The sequence below is a fragment of the Bombina bombina genome, chromosome 9 (genome assembly GCF_027579735.1).
Source record: "Bombina bombina isolate aBomBom1 chromosome 9, aBomBom1.pri, whole genome shotgun sequence".
NCBI classification, from domain to species: Eukaryota; Metazoa; Chordata; class Amphibia; order Anura; family Bombinatoridae; genus Bombina; species Bombina bombina.
In genome coordinates this window covers 58,119,390-58,143,453 of record NC_069507.1, presented here as the reverse complement: position 1 = coordinate 58,143,453, position 24,064 = coordinate 58,119,390, and positions in this window count along the sequence as shown.

The following is a 24,064-nucleotide window of genomic DNA, read 5'->3' as shown; positions in this document are numbered from 1 at the left end:
TCTGTTAAACACTTGGGAACATACACATATTGTTAACAATACAAAATATACAAACATAGGTTCATTGTTATAGTGGGAAAAAAGTCAGGAGTCCATCAAGGGCATCCTTTTTGTGTTGTCGTCTAATGTTTGCAGGCAAAGAGATTCAAATGAAAATAAAAAGTATTTTTCCAAGCCCCTTGCCAGCCTGGTAATAGCAGACAGGCATAATTTAGCCTAGGGGCAATCCCATTATACCAGTCCATAATCCAGTGGTCTGTCCAGCCTCCAAAATTGTTTTAGCAATTCATTTATATCTTACTTATTTTTGTTTAGTGCAGAATTGTTGAACATGATAGTCCAGATATTTGGATATCACTAAGTGAGAAGATCTAAGTATATGAGTCACTAATTGACTCATATGTGCTCATGTAGGGAGGGATATCTCTAGAATATGGTCTAACCTCTCTCACACACACAGCTCATTTGGCTGACACTGGGCTGTGTCTTGATTTCTTACTCCTGGGAGGTACACAGGCAGTCATCTTGTTGTTTTAAGGGAGCAACAGGTTAGTGCGCTGCTAGCATCACAGCGTTGTGTTGAAACTCTGCTGATGATATTTAAGAACACTACAGACGTGTGTCATATGTTTGGTTGTTATCTGTGTGGCATGCTTGTTGTGTCTGCCTCTGGACTTTGATGATTCCTAAAGCCTGTGATTCGTACCCTTTGATCTTGCTGGTAAATATCACCCTGCGTTCCTTCTAACAATTTTCCAAGTGTTTTTTTCTGGCTGTTATAGCCCTGTGTTATTGCTCTGTATTCCTGTTGGTCATTAAGTCCCTGAGTTCATTATGGCCAAATCTGCCCTATGTATTTGCTGCCTGTTGCTACCTGTGTTCCTGCTGCCCTTTACTGTCTTGCATTCCTACTGTCCTTGCTACTCTGTGTCCCTTCTTTCCATTACTGTGCTTTACACCTGGGAGCCAAATTATTAATGTCTGTCCGACATGATACGCTGTAGCGTATCATGTCTGACAGACATTGCTGAATGCCGTCAGCATACGCTGTCTGCATTTATCATTGCACAAGCAGTTCACTAGAACTGCTTGTGCAATGCCACCCCCTGCAGATTCTCGGCCAATCAGCCGCTAGCAGGGGGTGTCAATCAGCCCGATCTCTTAGTACCGGGCGGATTGCAGACCGCAGCTTCATAACTGCTGTTTCCGGCGAGCCTGAAGGCTCGCGTGCAAACAGGGGCATCAAGCTCCATTTGGAACTTGATAATTCGGCCCCCTGGTGTTTAAGGACCAGTTAATACAGAAGCATTGCACAACCAACAAATGTGTTCTAAAGATACCATGCATTAGTACTTTCTCTGAATTTCAAATGAGTTGTTGGTTTATTTCTTACACATTTCAGACATTAATTCAATTTTCCATGCTTCTTAATTCATGTGACAGCCATCGGTCAATCACAAAACACATAAACGTTGAGACTGTGAAATCTTGCACATTCTCAGTAGGCTCTGGCGCCTCAGAAAGTTTGCATATAGAAAATTTTGATAATGGAATTAAACTTCATGCTGTATATGGATCATTAAAGTTTAATTTTAACTTTAGTGTCCCTTTAAGAATGGAAGGCACCATGATTTTCACATCTTTCTACTATATCAATTGTTCACAAGGACAAGGGTACTCCAGAGGTCAGAACAGACCTGAATCAGTCATTGACTCCCTAAAACAAAACTACCATCTTAATAAGTTTCATTCATAGTCTGCCAATCCTAACCTTTAACTCAAAACTTGGATGAGTTTCCTTAGTAAATTGATATCAACTATCCCACATAGTCAAAAGGGCAACACAACACTCCTGACCTCTTCAACTCTATTGTATCTTACAGACATGACAGAAATTGCCTTTGTCCCATAGCATAATGTTTCAATGTTAAAAAGCAAAATCTAGTTTGGTGGATAAACACAAGGTATTTCTGTCTAGGTCTCCGTTTTTTGGAAACTTCATCTTACCACAGACTTAAGCACATTCATTTGGGGGGTAACCTTCCAAGACTGGTATGTGCAAGGATTGTAGAGCCAATAAGAGGTCAGTTATGAAAATATTCTGGAGATTTGAGCTACGCATCTATATGTCTGTCTTTGGAAATGTTTTAGAGCAACCTGAAGGGCACATCAGGTATTCACCTACAACATAAGTATATTATACATTAATCTTCAAGAAGGGCAAAGAACCTCAGGCTTCTACAAGAGCTGGATGCAATTTTTTTGTAGACACAAGTCAGCATTACATATTACAGAAATGCAAAATCTCATAGACTAGTTAAGCAGATATAGTATGTAGACTGAATAGAATAATGGCAGCTCAGCAATAAAGAATTACTTCAATTAATGGGTTGTTGAGGTTTTTCCGAGAAAGATCTTGGAGCCTTAACCAACTATTTCCAGATAGAGAACCTCTTCAGCAGATACCAGTGACCCCTGTATCATGGAGATGCATCTACTGGCTCAGAAGTGATAGTTTATGCCCAGTCATGTTTTCCCACCAGTATCCCTGAATGGGCATTGGGGCGGTCTGATTTGAGTGAAAGACAGGTTACATGACCAAAGCATACTATACTTCTCACATGTTATTACCCTGTCTATTTTATGCACTGTCCCTGTGGTTTTAATTGTTTGAGCATTTATGCAAAAATTTGTGACTATATATTTGTGTAAAGAGTCACTGCTTTTCTGCATTGCGTAGACATTATTTCAGATAACCTTAAAATAGTCAAGCAAGTATCTGAAATGATGTCTCCTATTATTGTCAGTATGTTATGATTAATTCTGTATCCTTTTTCTATTATTCTACTTCACATTAAAATCTGAAACTCCACAAAAAAACACTTGCTGATAATTATAACTAAAGTTTAGTGATAAAATAATATTACAAACTATAATGAAAACTGAAATTGAAAACTGCCACAATGTAAGTTAATTGATAGTGGATAGGTGCTTTAAGGTTCTTCCATTGTGTTACAAATTACAAAGTCGTCCTGCTGTCTCCATGTCAATGGATGAGTCCAGGGGCCAAAAGACATCTATTAATCTGACAAATAGGTACCATATAATACATATCACTGCAGAGAATTGTTTACATTACTCATCATAAAATCATGCATAAAAATGTACTATGTGATACAGTTTATCTCGCCAGGAAATCCACAAAAAACATAGATTGTTCACTATCAATAGCATGTAAATCTTTCAGAGTCAGAATTACTAGTAAAAAAAATATTTTATTTGAATTTTTGATATTTGTTAAAATTGTTTTGTATTATATTTCACATTTAGATTCTCACCAGTGCATTAGTATTGTATACGGATTAATACAGTATTCCACTCTTTAATGTTTATTGCTGATTCTATTGTGGTTAAAATTGTTCGTTCTAACAAATGAGCTAGATAGGGTTGTCACTATGGGGCCGATTTATCAAAGCTTCAACTGTGAATGCGCTGGAATTCCGCTTCAAATTAGACGCCAAGTTTATCCGCCGTAATAAATACAGCGTCAATGTTAAAATATTCGACATAATATATGCTCCGATGCAAATCGATGCTTGCGTTATTCAAGCGTAATACTAATCATCCGCCTTTACATTCGACTCTATTTGACTCTCTTACCAATTTATCAAACAAGGCAGCGTACCTATCCTTCAAACTGCCACCTCTGAGTCCGCGAATGCCATAGAAATCAATGGGAGTCGGAAAAGGTTTTGTTCTATACTGTTTGTTATCGCAGACAGTTAACAATGAACATGCAGAATATTTTAAAATGTGCAATACTTTTATGACGTGGAAGGAGGATATTAATGGACCATCTGAATCATGAAGTGTAATAAAAATGTTTCATGTTCCTTTAACATTTTGTGATAACAAAATATATTAAGATCTGCCCTTATTACTAAATAAAATCAAGTAGGGAGATGTTACCCTACCTATGGGTTATGTTTCATCTCTCTGTCCTAGAGTTCATTACAAAGCAAGGGGACAAATTATTTATACAGGAATGAAAGAAAGGAACACAGTCCCTGACCTTTTAGACGCAGAAGGAGGAGATTAATAAACCAACAACAGGCTGCACAAGTAGATGTGCGTCAACAAAGACGCATAAGAGTGCCAAGAGTATTTCTCCCAAGAAGTTGTCTATATCCTTTGAGTGAAAGGGATGAACTCCTTTCACTAGTAGATGCTGTCAAACAGATAGGGATAAAAGAGAACAAAAGAGAAATTATATATTTAGATTACCAAAGAGTATAACTTCCTTTGTTACTACATTTCTCCTGTTAAGTGTAGTCAGTCCACGGGTCATCCATTACTTATGGAATATTTCTCTTCCTAACAGGAAACTGCAAGAGAATTACCCAGCAGAGCTTGCTATATAGCTCCTCCCATCACCTGTCATACTCAGTCATTCTCTTGCAGCCTAACAGATAGGAAGCTGTGAGAGATCTGTGGTGTTTTTTAACTTAGTTTTATTTCTACAATCAAAAGTTTGTTATTTTTAAATGGCACCGGAGTGTGCTGTTTATTCTCAGGCAGCTTTAGAAGAAGAATCTGCCTGGGTTTTTTTCTATGGTCTTAGCAGACGTAACTAAGACCCACTGGCTGTTTCTCATCTGAGGAAAAGTGAGGTAACTTCAGAGAAGGGGAATAGCATGCAGGGCCCCCCTGCAACAAATAGGTATGTGCAGTAAATTATTTTCTGAGGAATGGAATTGACTGAGAAAATACTGCTGATGCCATTGTAAAGTAAGTTCAGCCTTAAATGCAGCGATAGCGACTGGTATCAGGCTGATGTGTGTGTGTGTGTGCACTGAATGTATTTTCTAAGGAATGGAATTGACTCTGAAAATACTGTTAATACTGAAATAATGTATGAGCCTTAACTGCAGTAAAAACGACTGGTAGCAGGCTTATTAATAATAATACATAACTTTCAAATGTATGTTTAAAACGTTTACTGGCATGTTAATCGTTTTTTGTGAGGTACTTGGTGATAAAACTTATTGGGGCTTGATTTTTACCACATGGCCATTTTTGTTTTCTGCATAGAAACAGTTTCTGAGCTTCCCCACTGTTGTAATATGAGTAGGAGGGGCCTATTTTAGCGCTTTTTTGCGCAGTAAAAATTCAGTCACAATCTGTCTACTTCATCCTCCATGATCCAGATCGTCTCTAGAGAGCTCAGGGGTCTTCAAAATCCATTTTGAGGGAGGTAATCAGTCACAGTAGTCCTGTGACAGTGTATTTGACTGTGAGAAAAACGTTAATTATATAATTGTTATCCGTTTTTGGGTACTAAGGGGTTAATCATCCATTTGCTGGTGGGTGCAATCCTTTGCTAACTTAATACATTTACTGTGAAAATTTGGTTGCTATAACTATTTTTGTTCATTGTTATTTCAACTGTGTCAGTTTTTTCTGTGCTTCTTAAAGGCACAGTAACGTTTTTTATATTGCTTGTAAATTAATTTTGAAAAGTATTTCCAAGCTTGCTAGTCTCATTGCTAGTTTGTTTAAACATGTCTGACTTAGATGAATCTCTTTGTTCACTATGTTTAAAGGCCAATGTGGAGCCCAATAGAAATTTGTGTACCAATTGCATTGATGCTACTTTGAATAAAAGTCAATCTTTACATGTAAAGAAATTATCACCAGACGACGAGGGGGAAGTTATGCCGACTAACTCTCCTCACGTGTCAGTACCTGCGCCTCCCGCTCAGGAGGTGCGTGATTTTGTGGCGCCAAGTACATCAGGGAGGCCCTTACAAATCACTTTGCAAGACATGGCTACTGTTATGACAGAAGTATTATCTAAGTTGCCAGATTTAAGAGGCAAGCGCGATAGCTCTGGGTTAAGGATAGAGCGTGCGGATGAGATGAGAGCCATGTCAGATACTGCGTCACAGTTTGCAGAACGTGAGGACGGAGAGCTTCATTCTGTGGGTGACGGATCTGATCCAGGGAGACTGGATTCAGAGATTTCCAATTTTAAATTTAAGCTAGAGAACCTCCGCACATTGCTAGGGGAGGTATTAGCGGCTCTGAATGATTGTAACACGGTTGCAATTCCAGAGAAATTATGTAGGTTGGATAAATACTATGCGGTGCCGGTGTGTACTGACGTATTTCCTATACCAAAAAGGCTTACAGAGATTATTAGCAAGGAGTGGGATAGACCTGGTGTGCCTTTTACCCCTCCTCCCATATTTAGGAAAATGTTTCCTATTGACGCCACCACACGAGACTTATGGCAGACGGTCCCTAAGGCGGAGGGAGCAGTTTCTACTTTAGCTAAGCGTACCACTATCCCGGTGGAGGATAGTTGTGCCTTTTCAGATCCAATGGATAAAAAATTAGAGGGTTACCTTAAGAAAATGTTTGTTCAACAAGGTTTTATTTTACAGCCCCTTGCATGCATTGTGCCTGTCACTGCTGCGGCAGCATTCTGGTTTGAGTCTCTGGAAGAGGCCATTCGCTCAGCTCCATTGGATGAAATAATGAACAAGCTTAAAACACTTAAGCTAGCTAACGCATTTGTTTCCGATGCCGTTGTGCATTTAACCAAACTTACGGCTAAGAACTCCGGATTCGCCATCCAAGCGCGCAGAGCGCTATGGCTTAAATCCTGGTCAGCTGACGTGACTTCTAAATCTAAATTGCTTAATATTCCTTTCAAAGGGCAGACCTTATTCGGGCCCGGCTTGAAAGAAATTATTGCTGACATTACGGGAGGTAAGGGCCATGCTCTACCTCAGGACAGGGCCAAATCAAAGGCCAAACAGTCTAATTTTCGTGCCTTTCATAACTTCAAGGCAGGAGCAGCATGAACTTCCTCCGCTCCAAAGCAGGAAGGAGCTGTTGCTCGTTACAGGCAGGGCTGGAAAGTTAACCAGTCCTGGAACAGGGGCAAGCAGGCCAAGAAACCTGCTGCTGCCCCCAAGACAGCATGAAGAGAGGGCCCCCTATCCGGAAACGGATCTAGTAGGGGGCAGACTTTCTCTCTTCGCCCAGGCTTCGGCAAGAGATGTCCAGGATCCCTGGGCGTTGGAGATCATATCCCAGGGATATCTCCTGGACTTCAAGACTTCTCCTCCACGGGGGAGATTTCATCTTTCAAGGTTATCAGCAAACCAAACAAAGAAAGAGGCGTTTCTACGCTGTGTACAAGACCTCTTACTAATGGGGGTAGTCCACCCAGTTCCGCGGACGGAACACGGGCAGGGATTCTATTCAAATCTATTTGTGGTTCCCAAAAAAGAGGGAACCTTCAGACCAATCTTGGACTTAAAAATCCTAAACAAATTTCTAAGAGTTCCATCATTCAAAATGGAGACTATTCGAACCATCCTTCCCATGATCCAAGAGGGTCAGTACATGACCACGGTGGACCTAAAGGATGCCTACCTTCACATACCGATTCACAAGGACCATTACCAGTATTTGAGATTTGCCTTCCTAGACAGGCATTACCAGTTTGTAGCTCTTCCCTTCGGATTAGCTACGGCTCCAAGAATCTTTACAAAAATTCTAGGATCACTTCTGGCGGTACTAAGACCGCGAGGCATAGCAGTGACTCCGTACCTAGACGACATTCTGATACAAGCGTCAAGTTTTCAAACTGCCAAGTCTCATAGAGAGATAGTTCTGGCATTTCTGAGGTCGCATGGGTGGAAGGTGAACGTGGAAAAGAGTTCTCTATTACCACTTACAAGAGTTCCCTTTCTAGGGACTCTTATAGATTCTGTAGAGATGAAAATTTACCTGACAGAGGCCAGGTTATTAAAACTTCTAAATGCTTGCCGTGTCCTTCACTCCATTCCACACCCGTCAGTAGCTCAGTGCATGGAAGTAATCGGCTTAATGGTAGCGGCAATGGACATAGTACCATTTGCGCGCCTGCATCTCAGACCGCTGCAATTGTGCATGCTAAGTCAGTGGAACGGGGATTACTCAGATTTGTCCCCCCTACTAAATCTGGATCAAGAGACCAGAGATTCTCTTCTATGGTGGCTCTCTCGGCCACATCTGTCCAAGGGGATGACCTTTCGCAGGCCAGATTGGACGATTGTAACAACAGACGCCAGCCTTCTAGGCTGGGGAGCAGTCTGGAATTCCCTGAAAGCTCAGGGATTATGGACTCAGGAGGAGAAACTCCTCCCAATAAATATTCTGGAGTTAAGAGCAATCTTCAATGCTCTCCTAGCTTGGCCTCAGTTAGCAACTCTGAGGTTCATCAGATTTCAGTCGGACAACATCACGACTGTGGCTTACATCAACCATCAAGGGGGAACCAGAAGTTCCCTAGCGATGTTGGAAGTCTCAAAGATAATTCGCTGTGCAGAGTCTCACTCTTGCCACCTGTCAGCGATCTACATCCCAGGCGTGGAGAACTGGGAGGCGGATTTTCTAAGTCGCCAGACTTTTCATCCGGGAGAGTGGGAACTTCATCCGGAGGTCTTTGCTCAACTGGTTCGTCGTTGGGGCAAACCAGATCTGGATCTCATGGCGTCTCGTCAGAACGCCAAGCTTCCTTGTTACGGATCCAGGTCCAGGGACCCGGGAGCGGTGCTGATAGATGCTCTGACAGCCCCTTGGGTCTTCAACATGGCTTATGTGTTTCCACCATTCCCAATGCTTCCTCGTTTGATTGCCAAGATCAAACAGGAGAGAGCTTCGGTGATTCTGATAGCGCCTGCGTGGCCACGCAGGACCTGGTATGCAGACCTAGTGGACATGTTGTCCTGTCCACCGTGGTCTCTGCCTCTGAGACAGGACCTTCTAATTCAGGGTCCTTTCAAACATCCAAATCTAATTTCTCTGAGGCTGACTGCATGGAGATTAAACGCTTGATTCTATCAAAGCGTGGTTTCTTGGAGTCGGTTATTGATACCTTAATACAGGCTAGGAAGCCTGTTACCAGACAAATTTACCATAAAATATGGCGTAAATATTTACATTGGTGCGAATCCAAGAGTTACTCATGGAGTAAGGTTAGGATTCCTAGAATATTGTCCTTTCTACAAGAGGGTTTAGAAAAGGGCTTATCTACTAGTTCGTTAAAGGGACAGATTTCTGCTCTGTCTATTCTTCTACACAAACGTCTGGCTGAAGTTCCAGACGTTCAGGCTTTCTGTCAGGCTTTAACTAGGATTAAGCCTGTGTTTAAGTCCGTTGCTCCGCCGTGGAGCTTAAACTTAGTTCTTAAGGTTCTTCAAGGCGTTCCATTTGAACCCCTTCATTCCATTGATATCAAGTTGTTATCTTGGAAAGTTCTGTTTTTGATGGCTATTTCCTCGGCTCGGAGAGTCTCTGAGTTATCTGCCTTACATTGTGATTCTCCTTATCTGATTTTCCATTCAGACAAGGTAGTTCTGCGTACTAAACCTGGGTTCTTACCTAAGGTAGTTACTAACAAGAATATCAATCAAGAGATTGTTGTTCCATCTCTGTGTCCTAACCCTTCTTCAAAGAAGGAACGACTTTTGCATAATCTGGACGTAGTCCGTGCCCTGAAATTCTATTTGCAGGCAACTAAGGATTTTCGTCAAACTTCTTCCCTCTTTGTCGTTTATTCTGGACAGAGGAGAGGTCAAAAGGCTTCGACTACCTCTCTCTCTTTTTGGCTTCGTAGCATAATACGATTAGCCTATGAGACTGCTGGACAGCAGCCTCCTGAAAGGATTACAGCTCATTCTACTAGAGCTGTGGCTTCCACCTGGGCCTTTAAAAATGAGGCCTCTGTTGAACAGATTTGCAAGGCTGCGACTTGGTCTTTGCTTCACACTTGTTTTTGCTTCCTCGGAGGCTGTGTTTGGGAGAAAGGTACTTCAGGCAGTGGTTCCTTCTGTTTAATGTTCCTGCCTTGTCCCTCCCTTCATCCGTGTACTTTAGCTTTGGTATTGGTATTCCATAAGTAATGGATGACCCGTGGACTGACTACACTTAACAGGAGAAAACATAATTTATGCTTACCTGATAAATTCCTTTCTCCTGTAGTGTAGTCAGTCCACGGCCCGCCCTGTTTTTACGGCAGGTCTAAATTTTAATTAAACTCCAGTCACCACTGTACCCTATGGTTCCTCCTTTCTCGTATGCTTGGTCGAATGACTGAGTATGACAGGTGAGGGGAGGAGCTATATAGCAAGCTCTGCTGGGTAATTCTCTTGCAGTTTCCTGTTAGGAAGAGAAATATTCCATAAGTAATGGATGACCCGTGGACTGACTACACTACAGGAGAAAGGAATTTATCAGGTAAGCATAAATTATGTTTTTTTTGCGTCATGTTCAACGCATGGAACAACTACTCCATAGTTAAACGAACTCTCACAACATTTCAGCTCCTTCTTCCACGCAATACTCCAAGTTCTAATAACCACCAAATAAGTCAATTATCAACCATGTTTTATTGGGAAATGCATTATCACGTGATTAATTAAATAAACAAAACTAAAATTAACATACATTTTCTACTCTCATTAACCATTCAAATTGTTCAATACTGGTGGAATTAGTGTCACAGTAGTAGTTACTGTTAGAGACGACAAAAAAGGAATTTTAACATTCATGAGATGATTGGAGGCACGTACCACATATCTGGGATAAATATGACGCGGGGAATATGAATAATGCGATATAGTGACCTTCGACGACGCAAAAAACAGTGTTATAAGGATATCAAATCAATTGTCGAAAATTGTGACATTTTTTAGATTGTGTATTATAATTGCTAGGACATACAATGGATGTCACTTTCACATCATCAACAATTGGTTGTCACATGAACATAACCAAAAAAGATCAGACAATTTAATAATCAGAAAATACATAATTAGTCAACATTTGTAAGAGTATTATAATCAAATAAAATCTGCAAATGATGTTTGATTCAATATAATCTTAAGCAGAAAAGCATAGTCTACTTAAAATTAAACTGGCATGATTCAGATAAAGCAATTATAATCACCTCTATAATCTTTTCCGATTATCATTGTTCGATTCCTTCTTTTGAACTGTTTTAGAATTTAAAGATTTAATCTAAAAGGTCAGCCCATGATTTTAACACCTGTGTAGCACAAAAATTGGGCCAGCACTTGAAATTGCATAATTTGAGAATGAAAATAAATTAAAAGATGAATAAGACACGCAAATATGTTTACAAAAAATATCAGAAATAAAACATATATATATACACAAGTATGTGCAAAGAGATAGGTACATATTTGAGCATTAAGAATCATATAAAATTAAGTATAAAAAGTAAGATAGAAGCTTTTTGCAAAATATTATATATCTGCAGGTACATTTCTATGATATTCATTGTTTGTTCAGGTATAAATCTAGCTATTTCAAGGACATCAATAGATGAAAAATAAAAGATTAGCTTTAGAGAAATGTGCTTGTTCATGGACAGGAATAAAATGGTATAAATAAAGTTGAAAGAAGAAGACAAAACTATCTTCATTTGATGGACTTTCAGGGTAGATTATTTGATAAATGAGGATATCTACAGCATCGATGGCTCTTATTTATCAACAGTCCGATGCTTGTATTTGACAGACGTGTTGATAAATAAGACCATTGAATGTAGATTTGCGGCAGCGATGTCTGGCAAGCGTATTGACTCCAGCAAATGCGCCTAGATTGACGATTTGATAAATCGGCCCCTATGAGTGGAAAAACATAGTGCCCATGGTAATTATTACAATTAATTATGTAACCACCTGTGGCACAAGTTAGGAACTAGAGCTACTTATAGTGATCTAAACCTAGAACACAGGGGCCGCAGATCGGCCCCTGTGTAAAATTATGTATTTATATAATAGATTTAGGTAAGGTTTCAGGGTACTTTCTGTCTGCTGTTCTTCCTTCTAAAGGGCTCTTTTGAGTTGTGGCCACCCCACAACACACATTTATTAGTTATGCTTTTTCCTAGAGCCTCAAAACTATGAGAAACGTTGTTAATTTTGCTTTTCCTGAAGGGCCGCAAAAAATATTTCCAAGGGCCGCATGTATCTCTCGTGCTGTCAGTTGGCCATCCCTGATCTAAATCATCTTGTATTTCTAAAAGGCTTCCTTTATACACAATAGAAATACCAGCTGTCTATATTCTGCATTGCCTATACTGGTTTTGATTTTGTTCTAATATATTACAACCTTAACGAGAAAAAAATTCCACCTACGTATAGGTGTATTTAGTATATTAGTCTTTACTTGCATCTGATAGGTTAATATATTTCTATATCATTTCACAGTTGCTCTTTAGCGTATTATAAGTCTTATATATTTGGACCTTTTCGGTCTATAATTCTATTTATGTATTTCTAGAATTCTAAAGTTAGCTTTCATTAATGCACTTATTATTATTATTTTATGTTATATGTTTATTTTGGACATAAACAATTTCTGCGTCAAAGTGTATTGCCTGGTCGTCCTTAAAACTCTATTTATCGTCTTTCTTTTTTTACGCCCTAGATGAGAAACTATGGTTCCATCTAGTTCCTTGTTCTGAAGATAAATTAGCGACTTCTAAATAATGCAGTGAACCCTAATTCTCTTTGATTAGCCTGTGAGTTAGATGATGGCGACCCAATGAAATTGGTCATCAGCATAAATAATGAACTGATAAAATGCTAAGTCACTGCCGATCATAAATCACAGCAAATCCACTTTCTCTAGAAGTCAGTGAAATTAGAAGTCCATGCTCCTATTAATTATTTTGCCTCTTGAAGACGACAGTGTTATAAATCAGCCCTGAAAGGCCCTTCACTTAGGAAGCTGAAGGAGTCAGGCTGCCTGCAAATTGCTTTGTATATTCACCTAATTGTTTCCTAACTAATCCATGTTGGTAACAGGGGACAAAGAATGCTGTGCCTAAATGCTGCATAAGATATGTTTCAATACACCTCATTTCTTTGTTTTCTGGTAACTTAAAATGCTATAGTATATATAGAGTTCATATAGTATATATAGGGTTCACAAGACTGTATGCGGAGTAGATCCTTTTACCTTGTTAAAAAAGAAAAAACAACAAAAAAACAATATTTGATTGATGTCACTTTTTAGGCACAGTAAGATTAAAAATTCTAATTAACCATTTGTATACCAGACATATGGGGCGCGATCCGATATCGATCGCAGTTTGCGGCGCAAGCGAGGAGACCGGCGTCGCCCGCAGTTTCAGCTCGCAACTCGAGCCATCCCATATAGGTCGCCGTCAGATGCTAACGTGCCGTAAGTCTCACAAACCAGCAATGTCCAGAAATCTGCGCAAGTACAAATTTCTGGCGTCGCCAGTGACTTGCGCCACGTTAGAATCTGCCGGCGCCTATAAAACCTGACTAAAGTCTAAAACACCCGCACTGTCTAACACGCCACCCTAACATAGCCCGCACTGTCTAACACGCCTCCCTAACATAGCCCGCACTGTCTAACCCTCTATCCGCTATCCCCCCTCACTATCCTAACAATAAAAAAGCTATTAACCCCTAAACCGCCGCTCCTTTACCCCGCCGCAACCTAATAAAGTTATTAACCCCTAAACCGCCGCTCCCGTACCCCGCCGCCAGCTATATTATATCTATAACCCCCTAAAGTGAGCCCTTAACACCGCCGCCATCTATATTAAAATTATTAACCCCTAATGTAAGCCCCTTACACCGCCGCCATCTCTATTAAAATGATTAACCCCTAATTTAATCTACCTACCCTGCCGCCAGCTATATTATCTATATTAACCCTAAGTATATTATAGTTAATATAGGTATTACATTATATATATTAACTATATTAACCCTAATTATATTAGGGTTAATATAGTTAATATAGTTACTATAGTATTTATATTAACTATATTAACTCTATCTAACCCTAACTAAATTTATATTAAATTAATCTAATTCATTTATAAACTAAAATATTCCTATTTAAATCTAAATACTTACCTATAAAATAAACCATAAGATAGCTACAATATAATTAATAATTACATTGTAGCTATGTTAGGGTTAATATTTATTTTACAGGTAAATAGTTAATTATTTTAACTAGGTATAATAGATATTAAATAGTTATTAACTATTTAATATCTACCTAGTTAAAATAATTACCCAATTACCTGTAAAATAAATCCTAACCTAAGTTACAAATACACCTACACTATCAATAAATTTAATAAACTACAAACATCTATCTAAAAATACAATTAAATTAAAGGGACAGTTTACTCAAAAATTTTCTCCCCTTTAATTTGTTCCCAATGATCCACTTTACCTGCTGGAGTGTATTAAATTGTTTACAAGTAGCTCCTTTACCCTTATATTGGCATTTGAAATTGTTAATTTAGCATGTGGTATCCCCACCTATTCTGAAAGTTTGTGGCCACGCGTACCAGCTATAGATAAGCTTTGTAAACACAACCAGCAGAAGAAATTACACTCCCAGTGTGATAAAGCAGAGATAAGGTAATAAAATGTTGATTTTCCATTGTTCTCTCAAAGTATTGGTGATTGTTTTAAGGACAGATATAAGATAAAGAAGCAGGTGATATGTGCACAATGTGATACAGTAATGAGATCTGATTATACCGACAAGCTCAACCCATTTTATTAGGTAGTGGCTTCAAAACACAAAATCAGAGCTTTAATATACACAAATAAGCCTTAAAAGCTCATTTTCATACATTTTTTACTCTGCAGTTGGTAAAACAAGCAATTGTAAACACATTATGGGAAAAACTATTTTACAGTATACTGTCCCTTTAACTAAACTAAATTACAAAAAAACAAAACACTAAATTACAAAAAATAAAAAAAAGATTACAAGATTTTTAAGCTAATTACACCTATTCTAAGCCCCCTAATAAAATAATAAACCCCCAAAATAAAAAAAATTCCCTGCCCTATTCTAAATTAAACAAATTTCAAAGCTCTTTACCTTACCAGCCCTTAAAAGGGCCTTTTGTGGGGCATGCCCCAAAGAATTCAGCTCTTTTGCATTCAACAAATACAATCCCCCCCCCCCCATTACAACCCACCACCCACATACCCCTATTCTAAACCCACCCAAACCCCCCTTAAAAAAGCCTAACACTACCCCCCTGAAGATCTCCCTACCTTGTCTTCACCACACCGGGCCGAACTCCTGATCCGATCCGGGCGATGTCGTCCTCCAAGCGGCAAAGAAGAATTCTTCCTCCGGCGACGTCTTCCTCCAAGCGGCAGCAAAGTCTTCATTCTTCCGGCGGCATCTTCAATCTTCTTTCTTCGCTCCGCCGCCGCGGAGCATCCATCCCGGCCGACTGCTGAACTTGGAATGAGGTACCTTTAAATTACGTCATCCAAGATGGCGTCCGCCGAATTCCGATTGGCTGATAGGATTCTATCAGCCAATCGGAATTAAGTTAAAAAAATCTGATTGGCTGATTGAATCAGCCAATCAGATTCAAGTTCAATCCGATTGGCTGATCCAATCAGCCAATCAGATTGAGCTCGCATTCTATTGGCTGATCGGAACAGCCAATAGAATGCGAGCTCAATCTGATTGGCTGATTGGATCAGCCAATCGGATTGAACTTGAATCTGATTGGCTGATTCAATCAGCCAATCAGATTTTTTTAACTTAATTCCGATTGGCTGATAGAATCCTATCAGCCAATCGGAATTCGGCGGACGCCATCTTGGATGACGTCATTTAAAGGTACCTCATTCCAAGTTCAGCAGTCGGCCGGGATGGATGCTCCGCGGCGGCGGAGCGAAGAAAGAAGATTGAAGATGCCGCCGGAAGAATGAAGACTTTGCTGCCGCTTGGAGGAAGACGTCGCCGGAGGAAGAATTCTTCTTTGCCGCTTGGAGGACGACATCGCCCGGATCGGATCAGGAGTTCGGCCCGGTGTGGTGAAGACAAGGTAGGGAGATCTTCAGGGGGGTAGTGTTAGGCTTTTTTAAGGGGGGTTTGGGTGGGTTTAGAATAGGGGTATGTGGGTGGTGGGTTGTAATGGGGGGGGGGGATTGTATTTGTTGAATGCAAAAGAGCTGAATTCTTTGGGGCATGCCCCACAAAAGGCCCTTTTAAGGGCTGGTAAGGTAAAGAGCTTTGAAATTTGTTTAATTTAGAATAGGGCAGGGAATTTTTTTTATTTTGGGGGTTTATTATTTTATTAGGGGGCTTAGAATAGGTGTAATTAGCTTAAAAATCTTGTAATCTTTTTTTTATTTTTTGTAATTTAGTGTTTTTTTTTTTTTTGTAATTTAGTTTAGTTAATTTAATTGTATTTTTAGATAGATGTTTGTAATTTATTAAATTTATTGATAGTGTAGGTGTATTTATAACTTAGGTTAGGATTTATTTTACAGGTAATTGGGTAATTATTTTAACTAGGTAGATATTAAATAGTTAATAACTATTTAATATCTATTATACCTAGTTAAAATAATTAACTATTTACCTGTAAAATAAATATTAACCCTAACATAGCTACAATGTAATTATTAATTATATTGTAGCTATCTTAGGGTTTATTTTATAGGTAAGTATTTCGATTTAAATAGGTATATTTTAGTTTATAAATTAATTAGATTAATTTAATATAAGTGTAGTTAGGGTTAGATAGAGTTAATATAGTTAATATAAATACTATAGTAACTATATTAACCCTAATATAATTAGGGTTAATATAGTTAATATATATAATGTAATAACTATATTAACTATAATATACTTAGGGTTAATATAGATAATATAGCTGGCGGCGGGGTAGGTAGATTAAATTAGGGGTTAATAATTTTTATATAGGTGGCGGCGGTGTAAGGGGTCAGATTACGGGATAGATAAGGTAGATGGCGGCGGTTTTAGGGGCTCACAGTAGGGGGTTAGTTTATGTAGATGGCGGCGGGGTCCGGGAGCGGCGTTTTAGGGGGTAATAACTTTATTAGGGATTTCGGGGGGGGGATCGCGGTTGACAGGGAGATAGACATTGCGCATGCGTTAGGTGTTAGGTTTATTTTAGCAGATCGCGGTTGACAGGGAGATAGACATTGCGCATGCGTTAGGTGTTAGGTTTATTTTAGCAGCCAGTTTAGGAAGTTACGGGGCTCCAATAGTCAGCGTAAGGCTTCTTACGGCTGCTTTTTGTGGCGAGGTGAAAATGGAGTAAGTTTTCTCCATTTTTCGCCACGTAAGTCCTTACGCTGCATATTGGATACCAAACTGCGCGGGTTTGGTATACCTGCCTATGGCCCAAAAAACTGCGGGCGACGGCAGAAATATACGCGCGTAACTTCTAGCTTACGCCGTATATAGGATACCAAATCTGCGCAATTATTGGCGTCGCCGGCTTTTGCGGGCGACGATTTTTATCGGATCGACCCCCATGGTTTGTTATACAACCGATCATATCCCCCTCGGACACACAAAGGTTAATAGCTAAACTTGCTATTCTGTGCAGACCTGTAACAGCCGGTTTTAGTCAGTTGGAGAATACATTATGTATAATATATTGTTTGCATATAACCAGGATTAAATTAATGACATCTTCTGCTAACACTTTGTCTCATTAGAGAAAATTGCAATGATATAATTTGTAATACGTACAGTACTGTGTTTTTTTTACACTGCTGGAATACTCGCCAGAATATAAGGCCTGTGCTATTATATACTGTAGTAGAGTAGGGTAATGTGGTCCAACGTTTTGGTATTATGGACTGTATATTATGTCAATTGACATATTTATGCATTTAAATAAATAATATTTAAGTACCATTATTATAGAATTTCCGCTGCATCCCTATCCAGATGCTTAACACAGCTCTTGCTGTAGGTCTTCTCATATTCTCTTTTTTTGTTCCTAATTCATCTACATACTGACCAATTTTTTTTTATTCTTTCCTGGATGCTGAGAGCATAATGGCAGAAGGATTGGGTCAAAGTCATTGATTACATTTTTAGGGGGAGGGGCTTCACATGAAACCATGTGACTGGAGAGCTACTTTTACCTTGGATGAGTCAATTTGAGTGGGATCAGGATCATGGGTGTTCAATGGACAGAGTTGGTGATCTGAGGGGGTTACTGGGTGATTGGGGTCATGGCTAAGTGGTCTGTGATTGTGGCTAAATGGGAAGGAGCAGCAGCAGGGTGGGGCCATATTGTTCATTCTTCTCAGCACAGAGGAATTGAAATCTGAAAGATTGAGGTGGTGTTGCAGCACCATAGTACCACCACTTGGGGCAGTGCTCCTAAACTGGGACTTAATTCTGGTGCATGTTGGCTAGGCTAGGGGATAGACTGCAGTGACTTTGGAACTAAGATTAATATACATTTAAAAAATTAAAACATTTTAAAAGTATTTTAAGAGACCTAAAATACTAAAAAACATTCACCTTCCTGAACTTTTGGTGGTGCAACACCTGTAGCAATACAAGATGTATTTGTGTTGATCGGTCTTGATTCCCCCCCCCCCCCCCACCTCCTATGTGTCTTAGTTTCTTTGCTACTTGGTGCCCTTTTGTCATGTTTGCCACTAAAGGGCATTCTCTTTAGAAGCAACATACTAATCACTGATGACATTAATGGAAATTCTCACTCTATACCACAACATAGGCCCCACAGTTTGGTATTTATCTAGCTGCTAGACCTCTTGGACTTCAAAAGCAAAAGGCTTGGTCTTTTTATAAATATATGTTACACTGGTAGTATTTTTTTTTTTTAAATATAACTTTCTTTTTGTTTTGTTTCATTAGACTGCTTAGTGGTTTAGTACAGACATAGTCTATGCTAACACTTCCCATTTGCTGTGTGTTTGAACAGATTCTGTTTGACCTACTTTGTATTTTCTACTTATTGTTTGGTTTATATGCAAATCAATGTTATAGCTTATGTCGTAATAAAACGTATGCAAATTTTACAACCTGCAATATTCCATACTGCATATCGCCCAACATTTGTGGCAAGGTATTAGGGACTCCGGATGTTGAGGTGGATTATTGCTGCTTTGTAGGGGGGGCTGTATTGGATGGGAGGGGCTTACGGGTGGATAGTTGGTGAATCATGGGTGTGTTTGGACAGATGGTGGGGATTGTCTGGGCAGGAATAATCAATCAGCAAACTTCTTACATCTGTTTACATGGCACTGCACTTAAAGGGGCATGAAAACCAAAAACATTTCTCTCATGATTCAGATAGATTATACAATTTTAAACAACTTTCCAGTTTACTTCTATGTCTGAGAATTAGCTGATAACGGATGGCAAGATGCATATATGTGCATCCACCAATCAGCAGCTTCTGAGTCTATCTAGGTTAACTTTTCAACAAGGGATACAAAGAAAACTAAATACATTAAATAACAGAAATAAATTGGAAAGTTATTTAAAATTGTATTCTGTATCTGAATCATGAAAGAAAAAAATTGTGATTCATGTCCCTTTAACTGCAATAAAAGCAATGTTTTATTAAAATATATGAGAGGAGAAAAGAGATGCCCCTTACTTTGAAGCATTTAAATGCTATAATACAATCCACTTTTGCCTGTAATTATTAATGTCATTTGACCCTTGTAACTGATGTAACTGAGGCTTATTCTATACTATAACTAGAGAGCAAAAAAACCCAAAAAACTATGTTTGTGTTTATGTGTGTGTGTGTGTGTGTGTGTATATATATATATATATATATATACTGTATGTGTGTGTGTGTGTGTGTGTATATATATATATATATATATATATATACTGTATGTGTGTGTGTATATATATATATATATATATATATATATATATATATGTGTGTGTATATATATATATATACTGTATGTGTGTGTGTGTATGTATGTATGTGTGTGTGTGTGTGTGTGTATATATATATATATATATATATATATATATATATATATATATATATATATATATATTTATATATGTATGCGTGTGCATGTGTTTGTATGTGTGTGTGTATATGTATATGTGTATATGTGTATATATATATAATGTGTGTGTGTGTGTGTATATACAGGTAGCCCTCAGTTTATGCCGGGGTTAGGTTCCAGAAGGAATGGTTGTAAATCGAAACCGTTGTAAATTGAAACCCAGTTTATAATGTAAGTCAATGGGAAGTGAGGGAGTTAGGTTCCAGGCCTCCTCTCAAAATTGTCATAAGTAACACCTAATACATTATTTTTAAAGCTTTGAAATGAAGACTTTAAATGCTGAACAGCATTATAAACCTAATAAAATAATCACATAACACAGAATATATAATTAAACTAAGTTAAATGAACAAAAATATTTGATAAACAGCATTATAAACCTAATAAAATAATCACACAACACAGCCTTTACTTGCATTTTTCTGCAAACAGTTCTTTCTATACATTCCAATCTGGACTGATTTTTAGACAGGAAGATCTTGTTCCTTTGAAATCTGCTCAATAGCTCAGGTCTGGTTAAACTGATTAATTTCAGCTTGCATATCTTTGCTGCAACATAAGCGGATAGCTCCACCTATTGGCTATTTTAATCAATGCACTGCTTCTCAATGCTTTTCAATAGCAGTCACATGACTGAAAAAAAGGTTGTTATTCTGAAACGATGCAAATTGAACCGTTGTAAACCGAGGGCCACCTGTATATATATATATATATATATATATATATATATATATATATATATATATATATATATATATATATATATATTTAAAAAAAATTCTAACGCTTAAACACCTTTGAGCCCCTATAAGTTTTTAATGCAATTTTTTCTAGAAATAATTATTATCAGACAGTGTTATTATGAGTGTAACTGTACTTTTAAATGTATTTTAGATGTTTTATTTGTCCACTTTTTATTCTAGCGTAACCATTAACCAGAGCTCTGACGTCGCTGTAATCATTCTAACTCAAATCGCGATTGGGCTCATGTGTTCCCATTCACTTTCAATTTGTAATACGAGCTGAATTTAACACAAATACCGCTTGTGTGCAAACAATAGCAATTCACTCGTAATCTAGCCCTATGTTAGCAAGACCGCGGACAATAATTTTAATGTTTTTCAAAGGTAATGCTATGAACTTTAAACTTTACTTGGTAGTTAGTGGATCATATCCTAAAAATAACTGCATTATTACCATATATACTCGTGAATTTACTTGAATAATAGTAAAACTAGTTTACAAGGTGCTACAAAAGTTTTGTTCTACCTCTCCTTGTAGGATGAACATACTATCACCGTAAATCAGTGCTCGACAAATACAGTATATTTATAAAGTAGGAGCCAGATAGTGGTATTTCTATATAGATATAAGGAGAATAACCCAAACACTTAGGAGCCAGGGGTAAAATGCTAGGAGCCAGTGGCTCCCTGGCTCCTGGGTTTGTCAAGCCCTGCTGTAAATAATGTATTATTGTATGTGCTTTCATTCTGTGAAGACTTCTATCAAATAGGCAGCATGTTGTTCTCTCATAATTTGGATGAGGGATTCAAATTTGGGTTTGCTCATTAAAGAAAAACCTACAATGCGCATTTAACAAATGGAAATTCCTCTGTGCTGCGTTCACCAATGCCATTTAGTTGGATAATAATACACAGTGCTGCTGGGTGTCATGTATTATGTCTAACTTGGATTTAATTATCAACCAATCAAAGGAAGCTCATAGGAAATGTGCCAACACTTCTGTCTGGTTTCTGAGTGTAATTGAAGAATTGAATTAAACAAGGACTGTGCAGAGAACTCACCTATCAACCGACAGGTTCTTGTTAAATTCCATTTTCACCTCTGCTAGGGAGGACTGTTCTACTCAGTCCTATTTAAATAAAAAAAGGAAAGATTCCCCTGCAAAAAAAAATAAGATAAATATGATGTCTCCTCCTTCCTATCGCTGCCTGTAAATATATTTTTATGGATGTTGAGCATAAAGGTAGCTTGTGTCCTACTCTATGGATTTATTAGATTCTCTGACATTTTAGTTGTGGTCGTTACGTGATATTTATGAAAGTAGAAATGCTGGGTTTCCTCATTATAATTTTTTTTTAACATACTTTTATGGTTGCTTGTGCAGACACTGTACATTTGAAATCTTTATTGCATCTTTTAGTATTGGAAGGAGGGAAAGGGGCCAGGTGCAAACACTAAGAGCTGGGATTATCAATCCAACAAGAGTGTTTACAATCTTGATTTGTGACTGGTTCACTATTCAAATGAGTTGTGCGTTTTAGGCACCAAACAGGAAGTTTACTATTGAACACATCTTGTACAGAAACATAAAGTAGGAGTGGTTATGTGACAACTATTTTGTAGCTAGGGTTATGAATTTTCTGTATTTATGTTCTTAGCCTAAACAAATATTCTGTATATAGAGCATTTTATGTGCATCCTCTAAAGCTTTTCTCTATAGTCTATGGTAAATCAAAACCATTGGTTCCCACATATTTTTTCTTTAAGACACCTTTGGTTTACTTTTGCAATTTAAGTTACACCCCTGATTTGTTTTTATTTCTCAGAGACACCCTCAGTAATGCAATTAATTGTATAAACAAAAGTACTACAAACTAAAAATAATTAGCGCTGCAGAACCTGTTGAAGCTCTACAAATAACTTATAATAATAATAATAATATATAGACACACGATACGTCATCAAATACCTTTCTATATTGACACCCTCATATACTGGTGATTCACCAATCTTCAAAATAATATTAATACTAAAGATGTGTATTTGTGCTACTATTGATACTAACTGTTGTCCAAATTTGCACAGAGGCGTCAATTTTACTGTGAGAAAAATATTGCTACTGTCAAACATTACTGAGTAAAAATACACTTCTTGCGGGTGAAATAATTGTGCCCAAAGCTGTTCTCCTGATGAAGGCAACTTGTGTTAAAGGGACAGTCTAGTCAAAAATTAAACTTTCATGATTCAGATAGGGCATGCAATATTAAACAAGTTTCCAATGTACTTTTATCATCAAATTTGCTTTGTTCCCTTCGTGGTATTTTTGAAAAGCTAAACCTAAGTAGGCTCAAACTGATTTCTAAATCGTTGAAAACCACCTTTTAGCTCAGAGCATTTTGAACGTTGTTTAAAGTTAGACAGTACTAGTTCATGTGTGTCATATAGATAACCTTGTGCTCACCCCCGTGGAGTTATTTAGGAGTCTGCATTGTTTGGCTAAACTGCATGTCTGTCAAAAGCACTGAGATAAGGGGCAGTCTACAGAGGCTTAGCTACAAGGTAATCACAGAAGTAAAAAGTATATTAATATAACAGTGTTGGTTGTGCAAAACTGTGGAATGGGTAATAAAGGGATTATCTATCTTTTTAAACAATAACAATTCTGGTGTAGACTGTCCCTTTAACCCCTTAGCAACCAAGGGGTTGTTAAAGTTAAACCTTTATCAGTAAGCATTTATGTTGTTGCCTAAGTGTTATTACAGCAGCAACTGTTAAAACCACAATATTATTGCTCCTTTGATATTTCAGCAGAATTTAACAAAATCATACTTAATAAACATTGGTTAAAGGCTCTAGGCAGCTTTCTACAAAATTAGAAGCCATAAAAGCTTTTTTTACATTTTGCAGTGTTCATTGCATTCACTATTTATACAGACTGTTCCGTTAACCAAGATCGGCTACACATAGTAACAATTATTTTATTGCAGTTAGCCAATAGAGTTGGAATTTTGTATTTATTTATTTGTTTCTTTATTTTTAAAATCGTATATGCAATGCACCATAACCAAGCTCTTACATTAAGTAACCCAGCCAAGCTCTTATTCTCTTGGCACTCATGAACATGGTATGGTGATTGGGTGGGATTCAGAGCATGCTTTGGCCACTGGCGCTCACCACAACCCATATACACCTTATCTTCAAAGACTCAGACTACATATTAAAATTATTGGGTATTGATGTTTCATATATATTGGGCATCTTAAAAAATAGAGCACACTTTTTTTTTTTTTTTTTTAATAGTTTTTTATTGAGGTAACAGAAATATACAAAAGCAGCTTAATATGTTTTCATGGCAACATACC